General features: G+C 41.3%; 1 protein-coding gene across 8 annotated transcripts in view; it reads left to right on the forward strand.

Moving 5' to 3' along the window:
• Window positions 1-22,783: 22,783 nt before the first annotated feature.
• Window positions 22,784-27,538, forward strand: part of SYNE1 (spectrin repeat containing nuclear envelope protein 1) — a gene marked incomplete at its 5' end in the record, with an annotated part of 384,290 nt that continues 379,535 nt past the window's right edge. For all 8 annotated transcript variants that reach the window (XM_079780696.1, XM_079780700.1, XM_079780701.1 and 5 more), the window contains one exon: window positions 22,784-23,061. The remainder of the gene's footprint in view (window positions 23,062-27,538) is intronic.

The raw sequence follows: 27,538 nt of genomic DNA on the forward strand, positions 1-27,538 counted from the left end.
TTATATTGAAATACTTCTAAATTATTCCAGAAATAGTAGGATTCTTCAATTACTCTATGCATTTTAAAACCCACATTTGGTTGTATTATAGACGAACAATTCAATACATAATAACTTCAAAATGTATGCATTTTGATACAGAATTCTATCAACTGTATTTACTCTGAAACAAGAAACCAAATGGGTAGAAAGGATGAGCCTGGCTTGGTCAAAACTGCCTTCTGGGCAGAAACAGAGTTCGCTCCACCTCAGGCCTGGGATACAGGCTGGAACTTCCTCTTATTGTTTCATATTTGAGCATTTAAATTTTCTCCAATAAATTTCCACTTTTGCAGATGGTCAGAACCCGTCAAAACTCTGAAGAAAACTTGTTTTCTATCACTATATATAACCTAGGAATACTTTTCTGTTAACAGCTGTTGATAGCATTCGCTCTTATCTGTGCATGTAATTTGCTGGGTAAGGATTCGTACTGTTTTTTGGCAGAGAACCATGTAAATGGGTGTTTATATCTATGCGATTTTTGAGTCCCATGACTTGTAATGCCAAAACAGGAAGTCAATTTTTATCTTTCCAAAACTGTAAGGTCTGCTTTTCTACTCTTCATTATTTCACAAGGTGGGTCTTTAGATCTGGATTCCCCACTAGTCATAAAACACAATTGGAGGCTTGTTCCTCCCCCATAGTCACAGGACCTACTCCCTCCCTTCATTTAGGTCTCTTGGTCCTTACAGGGCATTCAATAGCCCCCTGTCTGAAGTGGCCCACTAACCACTCCCTCTTCTCTGACCCTGCGTTACCATTTTCTTCAGAGCACTTATCAGGCCCAGACTTTGTGCTATATGTGTTTTTGCTTTTTTCTTTGTCTTTTATGCTCTTCCATGAGAGTTAAGCTCTATGAGGACAGAAACTTTATTGATCTTGCTCTTATCTGTAGCTACGTGACTAATATAGTTCTCTTAATAACATGTTATTAATAAATAACAAAGCAGGCTTTTATTAAATATTTAGTCAATAATAAAATAATTCCAAGGGATCTGAAGATAAAATTGTTTTAGCCATTCCATGTCAGGTTAATAAAAAATGCCACTTACCACTGAAAAACCAAAGTTAAAGATCTCTATTTATAAAGGCATTCAATAATTTAAAAGTTTGAGTTAGTACTTGATATAGAGACAAACAATACAAAAGAACATTGTCAGACAAACTCAGGCTTAAGATAAACATTTGACTTTAAACTTTCTTTTGTAGATTTATTTTTAAAACTATCATGGGTTTGTCTTCCTCATAATAAATTGATCCAAGCAATTTAGTATTTTAGAAAAAAAATCCAGACAAAACGAAAACCTATAGTACAGCTTACAAGTAAGAAGTACAAAATGAATTGATTCAAGTGCCTCAATTGTTCAGAAAAGAGATAAAGATATTGATATATACACTGAGACAAGAATGAAACTTCCTGAACTGGAAATATAGTATAAATTAAAAACAAATTCAAATATCATAATTATTGAGGAAATATTAAAGCATTCCCTTTAACAGAACATTTGACCACTATCATGATTTCTATTCACAATCAGACAGCACGGCCTTGCTGGTACCATGAGAAAAACAAATAATATACTATGTAAAGAATTAGAAAGATAAAAATGAAAGCATAATTTGTTGTAGGTTGTAAAATTGTCTACATTGTCACAAACAATATAAGATATACAAAGGAAAGAAGTCATTACTAGGAAAAAATTACAGCAAATAAGAAAAATATAACAAAAATATACAGGATTTATGTGGAAAATGATTTTATTGAAGGAGTGACTTGTATGCATGCATATAAGCATAACCAATGGACACAGATGGGGAGGAGAGAGGGTGAGGGCATGTACTGAGGGGTGTGGGAGGCTGGGGAGAGGTCAATAGGGGTAAAAGGAGACTTATGTAATACTTTAAACAATAAAGAACTTAAACTACAAAAAAAAAGAATGGTAGAACCTAAATAGAACAGACTATCTTCATTTTCAACAATATGGATGGCATTATGTTAAGTGAAATAAGAAAGACAAGTATGACATGATTTCACTTATATGTGGGATCTTAAAAAAAAAAAAAGATGCAGAGAACAGATTGGTCTGTCAGCATTTTTACATGAGCAACACACTCAAATCTATGTATATCTGTCACATTGAGAACCAGCCCAGGGGGTTCAGTAGAGCCTGAAGGATTCCATGCTGCTGAAAAGTTAGTGATGTTTCACTAATTTTATCTCACCCATAAGAATAGTTCACTTTGGTTGATATGATCATAGTTTATAATCAAGGTCCTACAGCCTGGATATATTTTAATAAGAAAGTTAACTTAGCGTGGCATACTTGCTATTATTGCAATAACACAGGCTCTTACAATGATTAGTGTTCATTCGCAAGTACTCCCCAAGGCATTCATTCCAAAACACATTCTAAAACCTAGTAGGATTTATGGCAAATATTTATCTTAAATTTGAGGAACCAATTTCATTCTTTTTAACAATAAAACTGCCATATTCTCCGTGATTCCTCTGTAAACCTACATTTGATAAATTGACATTCAAATTCCCATACACTAGAGTCCAAATTGCCCAGACCAGAAGATATTACTCATTTAGAACAACGACATGTTAATTTACAGTCTGTCTAGTCACTAGGGACTTCAATTCTTTCTTTTCAATCATTGATGACAGTTTTCAATCTAAAGATCTTTATATTTAACTAGAAAGAAAGAAGTGAAGGCAGAATAGAAGAGTCCTATTTCTTCACTATGTCATTGGCCTTTATTTCATTTGATCTTCTGGCTTGAATCAGAATAAACCACTTATGGTATCGATGAAAACAGATTTGTAATATGTTTCAATGTGTTTTAACAAATCTAAAGAGTGTCAATGTAAGTAAAGTCCAAACCTGTAGAGAATTTTTATAATAGTTTATTTTTCAGCCAAAACCAATGACAATTGCCAGAAAACATGATCTCAGATTCTCTGGAGAAAGTTCCTTTTATGCATATGAAATAAAGGAGGGAACTTCAGGAAGATTATGTGAAGGTGGGAGAAAGGAAGGTGGGGATTGGATTACAGAATACAATTATATGCTGTCTTGAGGGTGGTCTCTGTACCAGGGGTATTACTTCTGACATATCAAAAGTATGTTAACCTAGGGGCACAAAAAAACAATGGAAATAGCTTGCTTAAAGCAAGGATAAACCGTCTACTAAAAATGTTATACACCACGACCTGCCCATTTAGGAATTTATGGTTAGATCACCTTGTGAGGTTACTTTTTGTAGAACCCTGTTTTCGTCCACAGGAGGAAAGAGTAAAATGGAGAGGAGGGCCCAAGATCATAGGGGCAGTCAAGTGAGCTTATAGAGGAGATGAAGGAGCTATATGTTCTAGGCTTTTCTTCTCAGGAGGCACCTTCTGCTCTGGCCCTTCTGCTCTGGTTCAGGTTCCACTTGGCCCAAAGCACTCCATGGTCTCGCCTTCCACCAGAACTCACGGTCATACCACCTGCCCAGATTCTTTCTGTTCCTGTCTGCCAGGACATCAGGGAAGCTGTCGAGAAAAGAATCAGGAAGCTCATTCTATCTCTCACATATTTGAAACATAGGAAATGACTCTGCGGAGTGAGGGGGGTGAGCATTCCCTTTGCTTTTCCCTTTCCCTGATTTCTTCCTCCCAGGCCCCAAGGCCCTGCTCTCAACATTCTTGTCAACATTCTGGCAGGAAAGGAGTCACTTTGTGACCTTGGCCAAGTCATTTAACTACAAAGCTTTCTTCCTAACCTCTAAAATTCGAGCCAACATTTAACCTGAAGGCAGCATACCTGAACTCTGTTTACCTTGTTTTAGATGGTAATCACTTGTCCACTGCCAAAAGGATTGCATGGTGTCATGCTCTCATGAGAATGCATGAGAGCTTCATTTTTAACTTTCAAATCATTTCTAAGGTTCCCTGGTGGTCTAGTGGTTAGGATTCGGCGCTCTCTCAAATCATTTCTAATATGACAGATTAGAAACTGCATTTTCTCTTGCCTGGCACATGTCACAGGCATTTTACTCCTGTGTTTGTTTGCCCATTGATTTCCTTCTATCATTCCTTCTACGCTTTTCCTGGTCTTTCCCTCTCCAAATTCTAATGTCTTTTTTAAAAATATATTTTTATTGATTTCAGAGAAGAAGGGAGAGGGAGAGAGAGAGATAGAAACATCAACAATGAGAGAGAATCATTGATTGGCTGCCTCCTGCACACCTTCCACCGGGGATTGAGCCCACAACCTGGGCATGTGCCCTGACCAGGAATTGAACCCTAACCTCCTGGTTCATAGGTCAATGTTCAACCAGTGAGCAACACTGCCCAGGCGGAACTCTACTGTCTTCATGTGTTAATTGAGGTGATCATAATACTCATCCCACAGAACTGATTTAATGAAAAGACTCACATGAAGCACTTAGATCCTGAGGTCAGTGGAGGGTAACTATAAACAGTGCCTGACTTATACAAAACCCTATTATTAATATCTATTAAAAGACTTGGGTTAGAAAAACTCTAAGGGCAGTTTTAGGTATTATTTTAACTAATTGTATAGTGATCGTTTCCTAATTACAGTGAGTTCTTATGAGTCCCCTTCCCCCTTTTTTCAAATGTCAGGCTATTAACCTGAGAAGATAATAAAGATAAAATGAAATAGTGGTAGTGGACTTCAACAAGGACTGAGATGGGTTTACCTAATATCTAAATAGATTAGTAGAAATTATCTATATTATAAAGGCCAGTGGCCATAACGCCGTAACGACCAAACGACCAGTCACCAGGAGGTGCATGGAGCACCTCTCAGTCCCACCCCCTCCCACCCCCCCCCACCCCCCCCCCCGCCTGCAAGCCGCTGGTGGAAAAGGGGCGGGGCTAGCGGCTTGCACAACGTGGCAAGGCTCGCTGCTCTGGCAGCATGGTGGTTCGCTGAGGCAAGCTACTCGCGCAGGGCAGGTCTGGGTCTCACGCAATTTCTCGCACTGGGCCTCTAGTGTTTAAATAAAACAACTAAAAATTAAATGACTAGTAGAAACAAAAAATGGAAATGGTAGAGCAATGCTAGAAATTATTTTTCAGTCAATATAAATCTTGAACATAATTTCTTATTTCTTACATTGTGAGAGTGGCATGATTTTATAATTTTGAATAATTTAAAATAAATTTTGCCTTGAAGAAATGTACTTCAACAATAAAGGACAGAGATAGGTGGAAAAAATATCTCCTTCACATCACTTGTCTCAAAGGAATGGGGGCTCGTGGCTATCTAACTCAATTACATTATCCAAATGCAAAATATTACCAATAGTGTTCTCTACCAAATGTACTTTTGGTTATAAATAAAATTCTAAGTTGTAAAATTGTATTATATTTAGAGAAATATAATACTCTAAATAACTTTTTTTTCTGCCCTTTTTCCCCCCATCAACCTCTTTCCTTATCTTTTACAGGTCATTAACATTTTGAAAATATACAGCAAGCTAGCACTGGAGTAGTTGTTTTTAAGCTTTATTGAAGACTCATTTCCTCTTACTTGGTTCACACCCTAAGAGGAATTCCAGGGGAGGAGACAGTAGAGAAATGTTCTTGAAAATCTATGTGTAATCAGTGGAATTGTATTTCTCTGGGAGTGATTATTTTTTTATCACACAGTGTACATTAGTGGATAACAAATGCCCATCCATCCAAAGTTCTCAATGTCCAGACAGTTTCATCTCCTCACTGGTTTGTGCTATACACTCACATGCAAACTTTCGCTTGAAACAGTACTGGTTTGTTTATTATTATAACCTGCATTGGCTCTTATCAAAATAATTTTAGATGTATCATACATGGGCAAGAGATATACGCTTCAAAAGAGAATGATAATCTCTTTTTAATGAAAGACAAACAAACATGAGGATTTATTACTAAAGGAACCTCTAGAGCTGTGATTTTCAACCTTTTTCATCTCATGGCACACACAAACTGATTACTAAAATTCTGTGATATACCAGGAAATATATTTTTTGTCTATCTGATTTTTTAAAGGATATAATTTTCATTTATTCACACCAGATAGCTATTGTTGTGTTGGCTCTTGTCATTTTTTGTGGGTTTTTTTGTTTTTTGTTTTTATAATCCAAGGGAAAAGAGGTCAGTGCCCCTGACTAAAAAGTCAGGTATTGCACATTTTAAAAATTCCTGGGGCGCACTGGTTGAAAATCACTGCTTTAGAGGATGACTTTTGGTAAAATGGTGATTTGTTTTACAATACAAAAACATCAAATAATCAATCATATCTTAAAAACAAGGTACATATGTATTATGTGGGTCCACATTGTATCTTTACATAATTTTAAGTTTTTATTTATTCAGTCAGTTTTAATTTGTTTTAGTTTGTTAATAAATATATTCGGTGAAGAAGACCTTTTCAACAGATTATGTAAATAAAAATCTACCTGTCATACATTAAATGTTTAGGGATATAAATTATGTAACATAGGAATAATACTTCATGGTATAAAAGATGTAACTTCAGCCTCTTTGCACCTTAATTACTAAATGCATGAGAGTCTAAAGTGAACAGAAAGCAGGAAATAATGCTAAGAAGTAAAAAAATAATTAAACTGTAAATTAGTGGTGTTAAAGGAAACCTTTACATTACACATTGAAGCTAATTAAGTCCAAATTGAAGAAAAGGTGTTGTTTTTAGCAATCTCTGAAAAGAAGCTAAGCAAGAGCAAAGATATGTTGTGATGCCATACTATTTTTCTTAGAAATTAACATTTAAAAGTAATTTCTTCTAACTCCCATTACCATGATTACAGTCAAAGGTGCAAATAATTTCTTTTGCCCTCGGGCAGTGATTTTTTATTTGCTTTATATAATTTTAAAAATCTTTATTGTTAAGAGTACAGTTGTCTCCTTTCCCCCTCATTGTCCCCCCTACCCTACTGTCCTTCATCACCCTATTGTCTGTGTTCCTGGGCAATGCATATATGCATATAAATTCTTTGGTTAATCTCTTGCCGCCCCTTTCCCCCCTTCCCTCTGAAATTCCTCAGTCTGTACCATGTTTCCATGCCACTGGTTCTATTTTTTTTTTTTGTCAGTTTATTTTGTTCATTAGATTCCACATCTACGTGAGATCATATGGTACTTGTCTTTGTCTAATTGGCTTATTTCGCTTAACATAATAACCTTCAGGTCCCTCCATGCTGTCAAAATATATAAAGAACTCATACAACTCAACCAAAGGAAGACAAATGATCCAATTTTAAAAATGGGGAGAAGACCTGAACAGACATTTCTCCAAAGAGGGCATACAAATGGCCAAGAGACATATGAAAAAATGCTCAACGTCACTGATCATCAGAGAGATGCAAATTAAAATGACAATGACACCTCACACCTGTCACAATGGCTACCATCAATAAATCAACAAACAAGTGCTGGTGAGGATGTGGAGAAAAGGGAACCCTAGTGCACTGCTGGTGGGAATGCAGACTGGTGCAGCCACTGTGGAGAACAGTATGGAGTTTCCTCAAAAAATTTAAAAAATGGAACCACCATTTGTCCCTGTGATCCCACTTCTAGGGATATATCCTAAGAAATCCGAAGCACCAATCAGAAAGGATATACGCACCCCTCAGTTCATAGCAGCCCAATTTACAATAGCTAAGGTCTGGAGATAGCCCAAGTGCCCGTCAGTAGGTAAGTGGGTAAAAAAACTGTGGTACATCTACACAATGGAATACAACACAGCAGTAAAAAAGGAAGGCTCTCTTACCCTTTGAGACAGCATGAAGGGACCTCACAGTGATTTTAAAGTAGCCAAATAGAACAGAAGGCCTGAAAGTGGGCAAGTGATAATGTGAAGATGGGGCAATAGGAAACAATTACAGGAACATGAATATTGCATAGCCACACTGTCCCATATAGTAGATACATTCGGCTATTTAAAATTACATTTATATTAACTAAGATGAAAGTAAATTAGAAATTCAGTGTATCAGTCCCACTAGCCACGTTTTCTGTGCTCAAGCTGAGCATGGCTGGTGGTGGCCACACTGGGCAGCACAGATAGATGTAGACTTCCTTCATCACAGGAAGCGTCATTGAATGGTGTTGTCCTGCAATTGCCAGATTTGGAAAAGGCATCCATGGAAATATGGATAATTTTCAAATGTCTTTGGGGTTATTCAAATTCTATAAAGAAGTGATGAGCCCTAGCCAGTTTGCCTAGGTGAATAGAGTGTCGGCCCGCAGATGAAGGATCTCAGGTTCTATTCCAATCAAGGCACATTTGGGAGGCAACCAATAGATGTGTCTCTCTCACGTCAATGTTTCTCTCTCTGTGTCTCTCCCTCTCATTTCCACTATCTCTAAAAATCAATAGAATAATATCCACAGGTGAGGATTAACAACAACAAAAGGAAGTGATGGGACAGGAGAAATATGCTTGTATAGTATTAAAAACTAAAATAATCTCACAAGAAACACAAAATTTGCCTCACATAAAAAAAATTCAAATATTTGCCTCACATATTTGTTGTTGTTAATCCTCACCTGATGAGTAACCCTAGACACGGCACTGTTAGTTTTTGAGCTTTTGTCCCGTTATTTGCAAAATAGGATAACATAATGCTTCCTCACAAGAAGTTCATAAACATTAGAAATAATGTATGGAAAGTGCTTCCTACAGTGCCTGGCACGTAGTAGGTGTTCAAGTATGGTAGTTATTGTTTTTCTTAAGTAACCATTGGGCAGAGAGTAAAGCTAATAATGGTCATACATAAAAATTATACCTTTGAATAAAGTGTGAGTCTGTATTTGCTAAAAAATATTTTATAAGCCTGAGTTCATTTCAGAAGCTTCAAACCAAAAATGTTTGTGATCTTAGTAACCACTGGACAGAGGAAATGACCAAGTCAGAACAGGAAAATATATACCCACAAAGGAATCAGGGAGTCAGGAAGAGCATAATGAGTAAAGCGGGTATGAAGGGGAAAGGGAAAGATGATAAAACAGAAAGGAGCAGATATATGAGGGTAGGAAGGGAAAATAATCTCAGATGAAGTTCCTCCTGGAAATACAGCAGAAAGAAATGTGAGGCATAAGGACATAATCAAATCGGGAAGGAAAAATCATTTCTCACTTCAAGACTGCAAGGGAACAGCTTTTCCATTAAACTAATTTTCCTGTGCGAGCGAGGCAAACATGTCCAAAAGACTCAGGAGAAAAAAGACAGCAAAACTTCTAACGACCATCTCTTCCTGGCGGGCTTCACCATGGAAGCGAGTCGCGGGCCACTGTTTTGTGATGTACAAATGGCACAGGGTGGACTAGGTGACAGTTAATCCTCCCAGATGCAGTATGCAATGTTTATGGTAAGAGTTGGACTCTGACAACCAGAATTTGAATTCTCTGCGATTATTCATCCGAAGAGACAGCCCAGAAAACACACATGGCCCAGTTCCCAGGGGAGCATATGTAAAAAGTAACACATTACATGTCACTATGGCCAAACCTCCCATATCAGAGAATACTGGAGTCAAAAAGATAACATGCCACGGCTAGGGAGGGATCTCAGCATTGCTGTGTATTCCATGGGGAAAACATCGGTTGCCTGAAATCAATCTGGACACTGCAAGAGACAGGGTGCATGGGAGAGGAAGCAAATCATCCCTTACAAAGGAGACCAGAATTTTTTTAACACCCAAACGTAGTGGGAATATGTTGGATGAAACAAGAAACAAGGTGAAGAAAGAACTTTGGAAACTACGAAATAGCTCAGAGGCCCAGACTCAGGAACCAATTTCTATTTGATCCTGAAAAGCAGAGTCAAGACTATAAAAAGACAGTAGCAAAACCTATTATTATTACTCAACATGTGTATACTGAATACCCATATTGCCCCCAAAATAGCGTTAGGTACTGGGGATGCAATGATGAACAAGACAATCGCAATTCCAGCCCTTTTAAACTTAAAAATTGTCGATGTCCAATATTAGGTCATTTGATTTATACTGTCAATTTAATAAACACATATATGTGTACTGATGAAGGCGTTAGTTTAGAAAAGTCAGCCATGTTGTCTATCATAAAACCTTATCCACCATCTGACGAAGTCCCCCAAGGAGCTGATGAAACTCACCAGAAGGTGGCAATACACAACTTCCCGTCTCTGCCATTAAAGTTGCTGCAGCTGAAAAATTAGAGATTGCTTCTATTTAGTCTGTAACACCTCTACCAGGATTGCAAAATCACTTTTCATTTTAGTCATTTGCAGTAGAAATGCTATATATATTTTGAATTCCACACAGTATAGACATTGTCAGGTTTATAGGTTTTATTGATGATTGGGTAGCTTAAAAGTGCACTGTTATAAAAAGCTCAGGTCTGAAAGCCCTGAAGACTTTCCTTTCATGCCCTTGTTCTCTCTATAACCTTTTCCTATTTTCAACAACGTGCATAGCAAGATGCATGAACATTAAATTAAGTTATGCTATCAAAATTAGTTGTCTTTTACATTTGAAGCCTTAAGATATATTTATTGTATTATACATTTTTCAAGTATGTTTTATTTTCCCTAAAAGGAAGTCAAAGTTTTTACCTTCATTAGTGATATAAAATAGGTTTTCCTCTCTAAATGCAAGATAAAAATATTTCAGTTACTTGCTCTATTTTTCTAATGGGACCATCTAAACATTCAAATGCCCACTTTAATTTCAATAGGTTCTATTTAAGGTGGGGATAGCACTAATAATTTGAAATTATGAATGGGTCAGCCACATTTATAAGAGTAATGGACATATACCCACACAAAGACTTACAGTTATCTAATAGATGTTTACTGAAGTATGTAAGGATGAGATAACTAGACATCTAAGATTTGCCTTAAAACACTTTATAAAAGGAAAAATGTTTAAAATGTTGGATAAAGCAAATATAGCAAAATATTACATAGTGTTAAATTAAGTGATGGGTATATGAGAGTTCTATCCACTTATATGTTAGTTTAAAAATTTTTATAATAATATGTATAAAGCGACAAATAGGAACTTGTTAATATAACAGAAAAGAAACTTCTGATTTGAGGTAGCAACCAGTGCATGCATTTGACTCCCCAGCCATCCTAATACTCCAATGAAATAAAAGATTAGGGACCCAAAAAAGGAATAGTCACAAAATGAGATTGATGAAAGGAGAGAGCATCTTTAGCATGGGAAAGATTTCTGAAAGACTGAGGGTGTATGTTGATGGATGAAACCAACAAATAAAGACATACCAAGAATACCCTATGTGGTTTCTATAAAGCAAACTAGGTAGCTCACCCTAATTCCTGCCTCAAAGTCGGAAAGGTAAGAGGAGTAGGGACAGGAAGTAAGGCTGAAAGGTGACGTAAATTGAAGGTCTGCATGTGTACAGCACAAAGACACCAGGTGGCACTCCTACACCTCTTTTCCCCTCACTGTGCCAATGTAAGTAGCCTAACTAGGGTACTATCTGTCCCAGTTTGCCTAGGACTGAGCGGAGGCGGGACAAGGAAGGAGAAGCAAAGTTTATGACCCCTTTATTTGCATTATGCTTCCCTCCTTCTAAATAAATAGTCTTTAAAATGATCTCTTCACATGTACAATATCAAGCAATATCTTGGACGTAATGATTCTTTGGGACGAGAACTGAGATCTAATGAGAAAAGACAACAGAAATGGGAGGGGAGAAGGTTAACCAAGAAAAACAGATGGATTAGAAATTGATAAAGCAATAAAAAAACACACACACACACAAAAAGAAAAGAAAAACAATTGCAATGCCTGAAAATGTACGAAGTAGGACAGAAAAGGACACAGCAGAATGACATGAAAGATGTTTCCTGGAATTGTCTTTAGGAAGATTAGCCTAGTGGAAAATGTCAGAATTTCTGCTGCAGTAGAAACAAATTGGACGAGATGGGAAGTACAGAAAGAAATGGGGGTGGAGGTGGTATCTAGAGAAATTAAATGATGGACAAAGTGAAAGAGGCAGATATTTTGGGTTAAGGACAACATCATTCTTCTTGTCACTCAGGTGCAATATTTGTGATTTATCAGTGAGTCCTCTCTCTTGGCCTCTATATTCAATCAATTACTCAGTCATTATAGCTTTTGCTTATACAATGTCTTTGATATCCATCTTCCTTTTTCTTCCACTGTGATCACCCTAATAATTCAGATGCCAATTTCCTTCTACCTAGAACTTACAATGATATTCTTACCTCTGGTTTTGTACCCCTCTGCTATGGGACTGAATTATGTTTCCCCAAAATGCATATGTTGAAGCCCTAAACAATGTGACTATATTTTGAGATAGGACCTTTAAAAACTTAATTAAGGTTAAATGGGGCCATAAGGGTGGGACCCTAATCCAATATGATCAGTGTCCTTCTAAGAAGAGAAGACACTAGGGATGAGTATGCATGTGAGGACACAATGAGAAGGTGGCTATCTGCAGGCCAAAAAAAGAGGCCTCAGGAGAACCAATCTTGATTTAGATTTTCAGCCTCCAGAAATATGAGAAAATACATTTCCATCATGTAAGCCATCTAGTCTGCAGTATTTTGTTATGGCAGCCTTAGCACTAATATATCCTCACAGTGAAGGTGGCTGAAACTTCTCAAAATGCAACACTCACTGTTACTCCCTCCTCACAATCATTAATGATTTCCCACAGAGATTTCTCACCCTGGTCTTTACAGGAACTCATCCTGTATTTACCTTTCACCATCTCCACGTTTGAACAAAATATGACTCCTCACCATTTCAACACATGCCAAATAAATTCTACTCCCATGCCTTTCATCTGGGAATGCACTATTTTACTCCAACCTCAGCAAAGTCAGGAGTAGCAGGACCCTGTTCTCAAGAATTCCCAGAATTTTTCTTATTACTTGCCCCATGAGAATGGCCCAATTCCAGTTTCAGACCTGTTAGAACTCAAATGTGTGCATGGAATCTTCTGGAAACAGCTGGTTTTAATGTCCTAATGACTTTTCTATCCCCCATATACCACATCAAGTCTGTCCATAAACCTAATAACCTCTCACTTCAAAATATATTCAGAATATAATCACTTCTCACCAGCTGCCTTGCCACCACCATGGTCCAAGTCACCCACAATCACCTCTTAACTGTGATGCTGCGGTGGCCTCCTAATTGGTTTTCCTGCTACTGCTTTTGACAAGACAGGCTCCTATCAAAATAGTAGCCAGCGGTTTTTGAAAGTACAGATTACATCATGTCATTCCTGTGCTTGGGACTCTCCGGTGGTTCCCATATGACCCAGAGTAAAAACAGCTATCATTATCCAATATAGTATCAGTTTGTATATATATTAGGTATTGTCTGTTTTCCCATCTAGAAGATAAACTTATAAAAGCAAGAATACTTTCTGTTTTCTTCACTGTTCTAATCAACACAAAAATCATAGCCTGGTGCATACATAGTATGCACTCAGTAAATACTTATTGAGTGAATGAACGAACAAACGAATGAATGAATGAATGAACAAACGAATGAATGAATGTTATGAGCCCTAACTGTGCTGATCTTCCTGGATTTTGAGTCCTTCCTTTCCTAGTCTAGTTTATCATTCCTTGCTTGGGTCCCCATCATAACATATAACGGGGAACCTGGGGACCCTGCTGTGTAGCAAAGCCTCGGCCATGTGAATCACTCACAGCCAGCTCTAGATGGAGATGCAAATGGAGTCCACTGGCTCTACAAGCAAGACAGCTGCCACTTTGGCAGTCATCCTGGGACACATGGCACTTCTGTGCTTAGAGAGGCAAAATTAAATTTGTATATCCATTTTAGATTCTGTTGATTGCCAGATTTGTCTTAGAAGAGAGACAGAGGAATCCCAAAACTCTGTACAAAGTTATTAGGGGATTGTCCTCGTCTGTTTGGCTCGGTGGATAGAGTGTCAGCTTGCTGACTGAAGGGTCCTAGGTTCAATTCCAGTCAAGGTCATATGCCCAGGTTGAGGGCTTGATCCCCAGTAAGGGGCAGCCAATCAATGACTCTCTCATCATTGATGTTTCTATCTCTCTCTCCCTCTCCCTTCCACTCTGAAATCAATAAAAAAATACATTTAAAAAAACACACAAAGATATTAGGGGATAAAAACATATCCTACTTTCAAGTAATTCGCCATCTAATCTAAATACTGTATCTCATATCAATAATATGCATTTTTTTCTTATTTTATGCTCAAGAAAGATAGGGAACAGGAAGGCTCTATCATACGTGTGATGATCTTTTATATGCAAGATGTTTTCTTCTGGGAAGCTTTCCTAGAACGTAAGCAGTATGTCCCATCAATTAGCTAATATTCTTTCTGTAGCAGTTGATGTAGATAATGGCAATAAATATAGTTAATTAAGATAAATAGTTGGTTCATGATTCTGGTCATTGTGGTAGAAGAATACTCATAAAAATATATGTGATATTGGAAGAATTTTTAAGAGGCCTATCTGTTTTTGAATGTAAGGTACTGACCTAGTATCTTAAGAGTTCTCAGCAAGATTAGTAAGAAAAAGACTCTGGCCTATAGGAAACACTGGCTGGCTCTCCCCCCAGGATTTATTATCTCCTACCTTCTCATGGTACCCAACTTTCAAATTCAGATTCTGTGCAGAATACTTTCCATTTTTCCTCCCAGATCTATTCTCTGCTCTTTTTCAATCAGCCCTGGAAGGTTAACCAGTATGGTCACATCAACAGGACTCCTGCATCCTCAGGCTTCTGGTTGGGTTCGGAAAATGGGGAGCACCAATAGAAACAGAAGAAAACAAAAATGTAGTATTATTGATTTCACTAGCTTCCTCCCAGTCACCTCTGAAATTACCTGTGTTCCTAATGGGTCCCTGTTCCTTTCAACACCTTCTTCTCCACAGGAATATTCACAGAACTCCCTTCTACCTTTCAACCAAGTCCTCTTCCGGGTTCCAGGAGCCTCTCCCTCCCCTTTCCAAGTCCGTGTGCTATGCCTTATGGTTCTACTGCACCCCATCCACACCTTTGTAAGTTGGCCTTTTGAGTACAACAAAACAAAAACATCTCCCCTCAAATTAGCCTAATCGAGTGCTTATAACCTCTATTTTGGGGAGTGACTCTGACAAACACAGGTATCTATACCTTGCTTACATTGATCATTTGCTATGGGAAAATATTATGGCAAGTTTAAGACACAGAATAGGCCCTGATTGGCTAAAGCCACTGAGAATATTTTATTCCTTTGGCCACAGTGATTGGTTGGGTGGGAGGTATTGGCACATAACCTAAGTTAGTCTAATTTGGGTAAATTTTAGCACACTTGCCTGAAACTTCCAGATGCAAGTTCTTTCGTTCTCAATGAGTGAACCAAGAAGTACGTAGTTCAATTTTTTTGCTAGTAACTGTTCTACAGCCATAAGGGGAATCAGCCTTCAAATGAAGCCAACATGTGGACAGCAGCACAGAGAGGAAAAGAAAGAAACCAAATCCTTGGTGGAAACTTCGGGTTAATCCTGAAACCTAGCCTTTCAGACTTTTATAAGCTCATAAATCTTCTTTATTGTTTCTGCCAATTTCAGCTGGCTTTTCTGCTGCATTCATGATAATGAGTCTAAGCTAACACATGTTCACACAGAAACTTAATTCTGATGATTTCTCACAAATTTTCCAGCTAAAAATGTGTGTGAAGAAATGCAATAAACCAGGAAGAAGAGATGCACAAATAAGGATCTCTTTTCCTTCCTGAGAGGCTCCTTGAAGTATTTCCAAGTGGCCAGTAAAACTGTGTGTACCAGTGAGCTCATTCAGCCATTCTGGAACACTCTTTGTAGGAATCCAATTAAGAACTTCTTCAATCCACATGATCTTTTCCCACTGCAAACTCATCTACAACCTGATGTCATTACTGGCACAGTTATCTTGTAAACAAAAGCTCAGTTCAAAACAGTATTTAGAAGAGTCGTTGTGCACAAGTTAGGCAGAGTGGTGGCAGCCTGTGAAACAAATTTTTAAAGTATCCACAAAAGGTGATGAGCCTAATGTGATACGATATATGATAGTAATATATGAGGAAGAACAAAGAAAAGACTCTGACATGCCTAGACTGTGACACAAACCCAAGGGAAACATGAAAAGAACACAATCTCAGAAGTGAATTCATCAGGGCATTTCAGAGATGTCTACTTATCAGGGGCCATTTCAGACATAAAACTACACATACAATCAGAGCTGAAAGTACATTGCTGTAGGATAGTTACAACATTGTGAACCAAACAGAAAAGATAGGATTAACAGCTGAAGAGAAAGAAAAATATCTTATTCTACCATTTTACATCATGAAATATGGGATTATCCTGTGTTTATGGCCCAATGGGGTTCAAATGTCCTGGAGATTTGGATAGTAACATAATAGCATCATTGATGGTCTGTAGAATTCCATGAGTTATAGTAGGATTGCTACATTATTCATGCATTTATTTAACAAATATTTATTGAGTACATCTTATGTGTTTATTTTAAATGCTGAGAATGCAAGAGTTAACAAACAGGCAAAGCTATCTGCCCTCACGGAGCTTACATTCTGGGGGTAGACAGAAAATAAACCTTTATTCGCAACCCATTCAATGTTCTCTCCTGTGTCTCAAAGGCTGGAAGTCAGGGTGTTACCTTTCCTAAGCTCCCTTTCCTGGGAGATTTGGGTGAATTTGCATTTTGCCAATGCTCTCACATAAGATTTGGAAGGCAAAGAGGAGTGCTACAGTGGCTGGCTGAAGGCAACGGGCCATCACGGGGTCTTCAGAGCCAGGCACTGTGACACTGCAGGCCATTTGCTGCAGTATTTTTACCTCTGGGTGGCAGCAGCCAGTTGCTGAGTCCTGAGTTATATCTACAGTGATATTACTCGAAAGCTAATGGCAGCCACACTAATAGTCACTAATCTAGCTTACCAACAACTTCTGAGCACCTAATCCTGATATCAAATCCTCTACTTGTTTTTCTTTTTCTTTAGTGAATCCTGTCAGAATCCTATATAATAAAAGGGTAATATGTAAATAGACTGAACAGAACAACCAATCAAAGCATAATATGCTAATGATATGCTGAGGCTGCTCAACCACTCACTATGACGTGCACTGACCACCAGGGGCAGACATTCAACTCCGACCGGTAGTTAGCTTGCTGCTAGGGTCCGGCTGATTGGGACTGAGCTAGATGGGTCCGACACACCCTGGAGCCCTCCCTCGGTCCATTGTGCACCGGTGGGGTCCCTCAGCCGGGCCTGGATCCTCTCACAATCCAGGACCCCTCGGGGGATGTCGGAGAGCTGGTTTCAGCCTGATCCCGCAGGCAACTGCCCTTGGAAGGGCGCCAGGCACAGGGCTCATGGTTGGTGAGCACTGCGGCGGCAGCACGAGCCTCTCCCGATTGGGACTGATGGGGTGTGAGCCCACAGCAGGCACAGTGGGGCTGGGATGAGTGGGAGCGGAAGGTAGGAGCTGCAGGCACCATTGGACTGCGGGTTTCAGCCTGATCCCTGCAGGCCACCAGAGGGACCCCACCTGTGCACGAATTTGTGCACCAGGCCTCTAGTATTACATAACAAGACTAGTTCCAGACCTACAAACATGGGAATCTCATATTGATTGGTTAGTTGATGTGGTTGGGTTAACATACAGTGATGACCTCATTTCAATTTAAAATACAGTTCTAAGGAGACACGTAGTGACTAACAGTTACTTAAATGAACACCTCTGGCTGCCTAAAATCAAGGGTCTAGTGAAGACAAGGATTTAGGAGAGCAAGTAGACTAGAATAGAGAAGAGAATTAGACAGACTGAGGGGTGTGTTGGCTACTTCTGACTACACTACAGTGGAGGCTGTAAGAAAAAATATGACAAGCTCAGAAACTTGACAGTCTTGGATCAAGCCAGGATCCTCACATTTGAAGCCACATCATTGATACAGCAAAAAATCAGACCTGTCTGTGGCTGCAGGTAGCAAGTTTATAATGCAAGATGATTGCTAGGCCTCTTGTGTGGATGTTAAAGACTTCATTGGTAAGAGTGGGCCCTGGGAATTGGGAAAGGGGCATTTTGGAAGACTTGGGTGAATCTTAGTACTCTCAACCCCAAATCCTCCAAAAACTTCCTTGCTGAAAGAAGTAAGCCCCTCCTCCCATCAGTCCTTCCCCTCATTTAGCAGATTATAATGACTCCACCAGCAGCAATCTATAATAATAAAAGGGTAATATGCTAATTAGACCTGACGTCCTTTAGGATGAAGCTGGGGCTGGAAGAAAGCAGCCCAGGTCCCGGGTGCTGGAGGGAAGCCAGTGCTGGCAGCCAGGGGAAGGAAGGCCTATTTTTTCACGAATTTTCATGCATCGGGCCTCTAATTACATCATAAGAGACTACCAACCACTTAAAACTCAAACAGAGCATTATTGACTGCATCAAGACAGAAACAAAGCCCCATTAGCATAAAAGTAAGAGAGCCCTTCTGTTTAGAATTTCCATAGAAGTTTGCTTTGAAGAGACTAAGGTAAGAAGGTGGAAGTAGAGACCCCCTTGTAGGGTTGCCCAGGTGCTCATGTCATAGGATGAACCTCAGGTAGGACCCTGATCCTTTCGATCAACCAACAACATGGCAAAATTTTGCCATAGTATTAACACAATAACATAAAAGATAAATGATAGAAATATAAATAATTATTTGCTGATTTCATATAGGTGCTACTACTCTCATTTTACAAATAAAACGGAACACAGTGATGCAGGATTTGGGATAGAGCTGAACTGAAGTGACTCTGCAATTTCTTGCTGTTCTTTGGCTCTTCCTGTTAATGCAGAGAGCTGCCATAATGTATGAGACTAGGACCCTACATAAACCAAGACAAGATAAAGAGAAAGCCGATGAGAAGGACAGGCCTTGGGCTTGGTGGAGGAGTGAATTGGGTTGCTGCCCTGGCTGCTGTCTCTCAGCCTGAGAAGGCCCCATGATTACATGTACTGCTCTCAGAGCTGGTGTCCTCACCCTGTTAGCCTTTTGCAAAGTGAAGTAGAGCCTGATTGTTTCCCTTTATTTGCCAACTTCAGAAACATCAAACGAATAGTAAATAGAACCATAACAATATGTTCATTATATTGCATTTAGTGAGCACATGACAGGCACTGGTAGGTATGAAGTGCTTCTCAAGTAGTCATTCATTTAGTCCCACAATAGCTCTATGAGTGAGATAGGTTGTTATAATCCTGAATTATAGGTTTGTAAAATCTGAACTTGTGAGAGGTTACATTTCTAGCTTAAAATCATGTAGATAGTTAATGATGGAGATGGGACTCAAGCCTGGGCCTTTCTGGCTTTAACACCCAAGACTTTAAGCACTGTACTATTCTGACTTCCTTTTGCCACACCTGGGGCCTTGAGTCCTGTTTGTTTTGTCTATTATATATCTCTCCAATCCAACCACTTTTCCCAGCACCAACACTCTAATAACGAATGCTATGATCTTTCTAAAGGATTACTGTAGCAGCCTCGTAACTGGTCTACTGTTACCCATTTTAACCCCACTTCTAATCTGTTATCTGCATTATAGCCAAAGGGAAATTTAAAAAACATAAATCTTATTATGCTACACACTTTAATGACTTCATGTAAAGACCCATCTCTCCACACCAATTTTTTAGGCCCACATGGTCTGTCCTTTACTCCATTTTGGGCCTCATGGAGTCCATTGTTTCCTGAAGGTCCTGTCCCCTCCTTGCTTTCTCTTCTCCCATCTTCCTCAACTCCTCGAATGCACCATGCACTTCTCTTTCATAGACCCTTTGCACATGCTGCTCCCTCTGTCTGGAGCGCGCTTCCAGACCCCACCCCTGCCCCCCTTTGACCGAGCTAGTGCCATGCTTTCTGAAGATCACAGTTTAAACATCACTTCCTTAGCCAAATCTTTCTAATCTCTAAATTAGTTCCCTTTGTTGAAAGGTGCCATAACAACATTGGCCTTTTCTTGGAGGTTGGTGTTTCTAGTTATTTGTGTGGTTCTCCGATGGATGTCTACCTTCTTGATCATACTGGAAGCTCTTTGAAGGCAGGAACAGGTCAGGTTTTTGCTTACCACTGTGGTCCTAAGGCTTAGGATAGTATTTGATGTATGGTAGGTTTTCAAACAATAGTTGTTTAAAAAAAAAAAAAAAAGGAAGGTACAGCACACTTCCCTGGGGTGTATGAAAAAGACAACTTTTTTAAAATGTCAATAATGTGCTTAGTCCTTCTGTGGAGGATAAAGTTGGCTGAGAGGGGAAGTCCAGTTCATCGGGCGGCCAAGGCCAGCCACACCATCCTAGACCCCACCTGTCTGAGCCTGGGAGAGCAGCAGCGAGGTGCAGTTAAGGAGTTGCTGTTGGTGGGAGCAATGCCTCAGGTTTACAACTTAAGTGGCTCACTTCTCAGGTAAGCAACTTAAGGAAGCAAATGCTTAACACATAACGCATACCTTCCTCCTACCCCCAGGAGCCTTCAGGGTGAATTGGTTATCCAAGGGGAAGGATTAAGTGGGAGAACTGAGCCAAATTCTTTTCTCCTGAGTGATAGGTCTAGAAGTTTGGGTACCAGGCTGGTATCTACCCTGGCAGAAGGTGCTATTTAGAATGACTCCCAAGGAACTCTGGGATCACTAATGAGAGCCGCCTTGGGCAGAGGCTGAGGCACAATATACATTGGGACTGATACCAAACACTGTCCTCTCCTTTGCAGTTAGAGATTGATTCTTTGGGCTCTAAAGGAAAGATAGTTTACCAGATTCACTTTAGATACAGTCATGTTACTTAACTATGGAGGCAGTTATTGTGTGAACTACACAGAGGGAACTTACACAAACTTAGATGTTAAAGCCCACTATATACCTAGGCTATATGCTATAGCTTATTGCTTTTATCTACACACACACATTGCTTGGTACTGTATAAAACAACAACAACAACAAAACAAATCAAGGACAAGAGAAAATGATGTGGAGAAGTGGTAAACACGAGATGTATGAGGCTGCCGCTGGCATAGCACGGCACACTGCTTTACAGCAAACTTTTCTCGATAAGTAAAAGAATACACTAAAATAATGATAAAAGTATAGTAAACACATAAACCAGTAATAGTCACTTTTTATTATTATAAAGTATAATATACTGTAGGCAATTGGATGTGCTAGTTATGGGACTGGTGGGACAGTATATTTACAGCAGCATCACCATAAACATGCAAACATTATGACATTTAAAAAAAAATGTTACTGATTTTAGAGAGAAAGGAAGGGAGAGGGAAAGAGAGAAACAGAGATCAGGTTGCCTCCCATATGCACCCCAACCTGGGATGGAACCGAAACCTGGACATGTGGCCTGACTGGGAATTGAACTCCTGACCTTTTGGTGCACAGGACAATACTCAACCAACTGAGCCACCCAGCCAGGCAGGCCTGCGTTCCAATATAGGGCTAGCACGTCACTACACCTTAGGAACTTTCAGCTCTGCTACAATCTTATAAGACCACAGTGTAGATGCAGTCTGTTGTTGACAAAAACGTCATCATATAGCACATGACTATTATCATTTTTATAGAATCCAAAGAAAAAAAATTAAAGAAAATGCAAAGCTCAAGACTGGAGAGTGAGGGAAAGAGAAACTTTTGCTTTGTAAGCCAGTCCGTCCATTCAGCAAATTTAGAGACTAAGGAATGTTTTGTTCAGATTGAAAATCCTAGGGGGTGATTATTATGCTTAAGATTCTTGCGACATAGCTTCTATTATTTTAGCTGCCTTCGTCCCCTGCCCTTGGACTTCATTGTCCTTGAAGAGAGACTATGTTTGACTTTGCTTGGAAACCATCAAACCACAACAAAATCGTTCTCCTGAGTGCTCCTAGGCAACACCAACAGGGCGATCTCCCCCGCACCAGGAGAAGAAGGCCTTGCCTAAAAGACTCACACAGGCTCACAGGGGGCAGCTGACGGAATTGAAGGCAATTCCTCAGCATCATCTTAATAAACACTCGGGAATCAATCCGACGAAGGTGTCCAGTGCCTTCTCAAGAGAGCGAAGCTTGATAAACAACAATAGCAAAACCCGGCCAAGCCCGGCCAGTCTCCGTGATGTTACGGGCTGCTGATTTGAGGGTCAAAAGGTCGGCTGCTGTTATCTTTCTGGGAGTCCATTGAATGGGAGCCGTGGAATGTTCTTACTGAACTGCATCACTTCCTTCCTGGGACCATCAGGGCGCTTCCCCAGCCTTTCCAGATCGGTTCTGCTCCAAAAAGGTCAACCGGGCGGGGAGGGGGGGAACCCCAGGCCAGAGTTAGGGGCCGGTGCAGCACGTATTCCTGCGGGGGCTCTAGGCCATTTCTTCCCTCCTAGACCCCCAGGAGGTGAGAGGCTCAGGAGAGGGTGGGTCACAGACCTGCCTTGGCTGCTGCAGAGAAAAGCCTGGGGCCGTGCATCTGCGGGAGGGAGGTAAGGGGAAGCCTGCTAGCCAGCCTCCCGGTCCCCTGTCCAGGGACCAGCGCAACCTGGAGCCTGGCGCGGGGCCAGGAGGGGTGTGGCGACTCCGGGTAGTGCTGGGACCCCGCCTGGGAACGGCACCAGCACCCGACCTTCCCCTCGGAAAGGAGTACTAGCTCTGGGAGCAGCCGGGGGGCCGGGGAGGGGGCCAAGCGGGGAGGCCTAACCCCCCAGGGTGCAGCCGGGGGGAGGACCCGATTGCAGAGGAGGGAGCGTGGCGGAGCAGCCTGCGCCGGGTGAGCCGGTGCGCCAGCCCGGGAGCGCGGCGGCTCGGCTCGGCTCGGCTCGGAAGCCCGCCCCGCGCCTTGTACTCGGAACCCGGGCGGCCGGCTCCCCGCAGCCCCGCATCCGCTGGCGCCAGGGCTACGGAGACCGCGCCGGCCATTCGCTCGCTGCTCGCTGCGCCGCCTGGAGCCTGAACCAGCCCGGGAGAGAGGAGGTACCAGGAAGGAGAGATGGGGGCGGGAGGAGAAGGAGAGGGGGCGAGAAGCCGGGTGCAAGCCGAAGAGATTGCAGACAAATCGCGAGCAAGTTTGCACTTGCTTGCACGGGCGGTGCGTGCTTGGGGGGAGGCGGTGGCAGGGGCGTGTGCGTGCGGTGCTCTCGGATGGGGAGGCAGGCGGAGGGGAGCGTGTTCCCAGCCCCTTGGACGTAGCTGCCCCTGTTCACAGCCCCCTCTCCGGCTTGTCATTTCCGCTTATGGCACCTCTCTGGGGCTCCGGTGATGCCGAGGCAAAAGGCTGCCACCCTCTCGTAGTGATGGCTGGCACTGTCGCTACTCTCGGATGGGAGAGGTAGGGCGTTGGACACATTCTCGGAGTCTCCCTTCCTCCACCCCAGGCTATTTTAGGAAGGGCCGAGGGAGGGGGGGGGGGGGGGGCGGGCGGCAAAGCCCCGGGCTGGAAGCCTGAAGGAGGCCCCAGCTTCAGACTCCACTCAGCTGTCACCCAGCAAATGCTTCCACGGAGAGCCTACGCTAGAGGGCAAGAGAACTTTCATCTCCTCCCCAGCAACACACGCTCCAGACAGAGGTTGCCCAGGAGTCCTTCCTATGAATGGGTGCTTCCCAGGGCCGCAGGTGCAAGGCAAGGGGCAGGGAACCAGCGCGACAGAAAGCAGCAGCAGCTGCAAAGCAGAGGGACGGACCCCTTTGGAAAACGGGGTCGGGGTGCAGCCTGGATGGCAGCGTGGGTGCTGCGAGTTCAGGCCCTCTTTCATAAACAGAGTCAGGTCCAGCCCAGCCAGAAGCATCCGCTGTGGAATCGGCCCTGCCATCCTGGAATGTGCATTTCTGAGCTGCCCAGGTTGGAGTAGAAGCCATGGATGTAGCTGCAGTTTTTCAGGGAAGGTTAAGAAAGTTCAAAGTGAATTATTTTTTTTTCTCCCTTTTCTTTAGTGCCTATGTTTGTCTTCATCTGGGAGCCACTTTCCAAAAAGAAAACATTTGTAACCAGAAACCAGATCTCTCCAAGAGAAAGTGTAATAATTCTCAATTAGGCAAAGGTTATTAATGTGACCCACATGTGCGTAAAGTGCTGATTTCATCATGAGTCATGAGGCTGGTTTTTTCAGAGGCTTGCTGTTGCCCACGGTGAAAAGGATTAATAGTATAGATAAAAAGTCCCTGACATCACCAGAGCATGTCTTTTCTTCTTGTGTCTTTGAACCCGTTTATTACTTTGTGGCAAATTTAGAATGAAATGTGCCAGACGAAGGCTAACTTAGTATGTTTCGTGCAGAAGATACAGGCACAGCTTGGCTCAGATAACATTGCTAACCTTTGAAAACATTTGCTTAGCTTCTACGTGATAGTCTCCTTACTATCTTCCTTAGCGGGTGATTTCCCCCACTGTTTTCTTTCTGTTGTCCCTGTGCCCATAAAAAGAGTTCTCACTTGAACCTTTTCTGCAAAGGAGTAGGGATTGGGGACGGGTGGTTTACCATTTTAAACTGTTCCAGGATTGCTTGTGTGAAATGTGTAGGGTGCTACACCTAAGACTTGCTCTCTGATAATTATGCAACAGCTTCTTAGAAATGAGAGGAGGTGTGATGGAAAGAGGAGGCAAGCCCATGATTGGGCAAGGTTGGTAGCATTTTCTCCTGTGGTTCCCGCGCTAGATTCGACAGCCACACCCTGTGGCCTGAAGTGACAGGCACAGGACCCAGGACTCCCCCGTGAGGAAATCTGCATTTCTCCTCCTCTGTGGTACAGTCCTGTACCCTTCCTTAGGGACTCATTCAACAAGAGCTAATGTTTGGCAAAGAGTGCGGTATATACTCTAGCAAAGTATGACAGAAAGGTAGCTGATATGTTTGGGCATGATTAACAATACTCCAAGCTTATAAAAATGAAGTTGAATTGTGACACTATCTTTCATGCCCATCAGCTCTGTACTTGGTCTTTTGATTACTTGTTTGTATTTTTGCTCTTGTAGGCTAAGGACCAATGCTTATTTGGTGCCCTGTAGATTTCATAATAGTGAGTAATTACCAGTACTACTCACTGATAGATACCACACACACATACACTGAGTGGCCAGATTATTATGATCTCTGAACGCATAATAACCTGGCCACTCAGTGTATATCCTATATAATAAAAGGCTAATATGCAAATTGTCCCCTCGACCAGGAGTTTGACCAGCAGGTAGGCCAGCCAACCGCCCATGTCCCCTCCCCCTGGCCAGGCTGGCCGGACCCTACCCATGCACAAATTCATGCACCGGGCCTCTAATATATATATACTGAGTGGCCAGATTATTATGTGTTCAGAGAGCATAATAATCTGGCCACTCAGTGTACGTTAGCAGTATATTTATGGTAACTCCAGATGGCCCTCTTCTTTCCTTTAGCCATCTTTATACCATTTAGCCATCTTAGTTTTGTTGTTGTTGTTGTTGTTGTTGTTGTTAATTAGTACCATTACTAAAGGGTGAGAGAGAAAATCAATAACGAAATTTAAAATTAGACACTTATGTGACTCATTCCAGCAAAGAACTTAGCTAGGAAGAAGGAGGTCGGAATGCATTCATTAGCTTTTCTATTTTTGTTTAAGTGGATTTTAATAGCGATGCTATTCTTGAGCATATTTAGGCAGCTCATTCAGTAATATCCGTGCTCCATGTATACCCTAGCAACGTGCTGTCCATCCGTTTATGTTTCACGGCGTCACTTCATCCTCTTCAGTTAGGAATGAGCCACATCATCTCCGATTGTAGCGGGTTTGGAATTTTCTGCTCTCCTTTCTCCATGCCCAAACCTGTAGTTACGCCGCTTGAAGATGTATTTCTGTGGCCTCGGGGGGTCTCTTCTAGTGTCTTTCCTAGTTAGTGTCTTCCTTTTTAGGAGCACAAACCAGAAACCGCCTCAGTAGCCGGTTGTCCACTCTGCTTAGAGACTGGCAAGGCCCCGCTCTGATGACCTGCTGCTGTGCTTCTCACAGGTGTGGGTGATAGAGGCGCATGCTGTTTAGATAGGAGAATCCCAAACATCAGACAGTTTAAAATCCCTCTGCATCCTGCACAATAAATACAGCAGATGGCTATTGATTGGGCATTGAGCTTCTTTCCACAAAACCCTGGGTTTCTCCATTACAACACTCACTCTGCTTTGCTGTAGTGTTGATTTATCATCTCCTCCTCTGGTACATAAGCTCTCAGAGAGGCTTATCTGTCTTGTTCACTGCTATTTACTTAGTACCATTGTCAAATAGTTTCTCAATACCTTTTTTTTTTTTTTTCTGAATGAAATAATACAGGAATCTTGCCTCTCTGCTCGGTGTGAAGGATGGACTTAGCCACCTTGTAATCTCAGTTCCTCCTGCTGGAAGGATTTGGAGATGGTGCAGGGACTGCTCATTGGTACACAGCCCAGCAATGTCTACCTAATTCTCCCTTTGCATCCCAATACGGGTTGCTCCCCTCTCCCTCTCCCACCCCTCACAATATCCTGTGCCTGGACATGGTTATGCTCCCATCATTCTGGCTCGGGAGGTCACGGCCACAGCCACTGCTTAAGTAATCAGTCAGTTCAAGGAGTGACCTTCAAGATCTCGTGACCTTGTACCAGTAGTGGTTTTAGCTGTCACATGTGCCGCCATTGGTTTTGGAACTGAAGAGCACATGTGAGAGTATTTCTTCATTCAAATTGCAGGTAGAGAAACTGAGGCCAGGGGAAAGAAGATGGGAACCAGTGATTAACTGAAACTCTACTACATGCCAGATACACTTCAAATTTAACTTAGCAGGATGAAATTAAACTTATTAGCATAAAATTACTTCTTTTTACAGATGAGGAAACAAGTGCTCAGAAAAGTTCACTTATCTTAAGGTCACTTGGACAGTAAGAGACAGAATTTGGACTCAGCTCCATGTCTTTTTAGCCCATTTCTTGGCACCACACTCCCCGGGACAAGCAGTGGTCGAGAGCCTCTGTCCACAGAACCAGCTCCCAATCACCCAACTGGCTAGAACAAAACTAAGCCTAGAACTCACATCTTCTAATTCCCAGTCTCCTTTCATTATCTTTGTTTTACTAATTTAAACTTGTTAAATCGAATTATCTGTCCTCTGAAGTCAAAGTATCAGTAAAAAGCAAGAGTATCATAATTTTGCAAAAGAGGAAATATGTGTACACATGCAAAATATTTTATCTTGTGTCTAAAATAGGAAGGATATTGCATCAACCCCTTTTGCAGTGGGGAAGGAGGTTTTCTGGGGGTTAGCTCATAGAGGTGAAGTATTATGAACTTGATTTAATTAAACAAAATATGTATTGAGGACTGCGATGTGCTCACAGATATACTTGGTACCAAGAGGTGAGATGTCAAAGCAATAAGACTTATAGTCTCTATACCTGCAAAATGTTCGTGGTCTAATTTGAGTGAGATAAGGCTAGCAATGATCTTAGAGTGAGCT

This window comes from Cnephaeus nilssonii (genome assembly GCF_951640355.1).
Source record: "Cnephaeus nilssonii genome assembly, chromosome: 9".
Taxonomy (NCBI): domain Eukaryota; kingdom Metazoa; phylum Chordata; class Mammalia; order Chiroptera; family Vespertilionidae; genus Cnephaeus; species Cnephaeus nilssonii.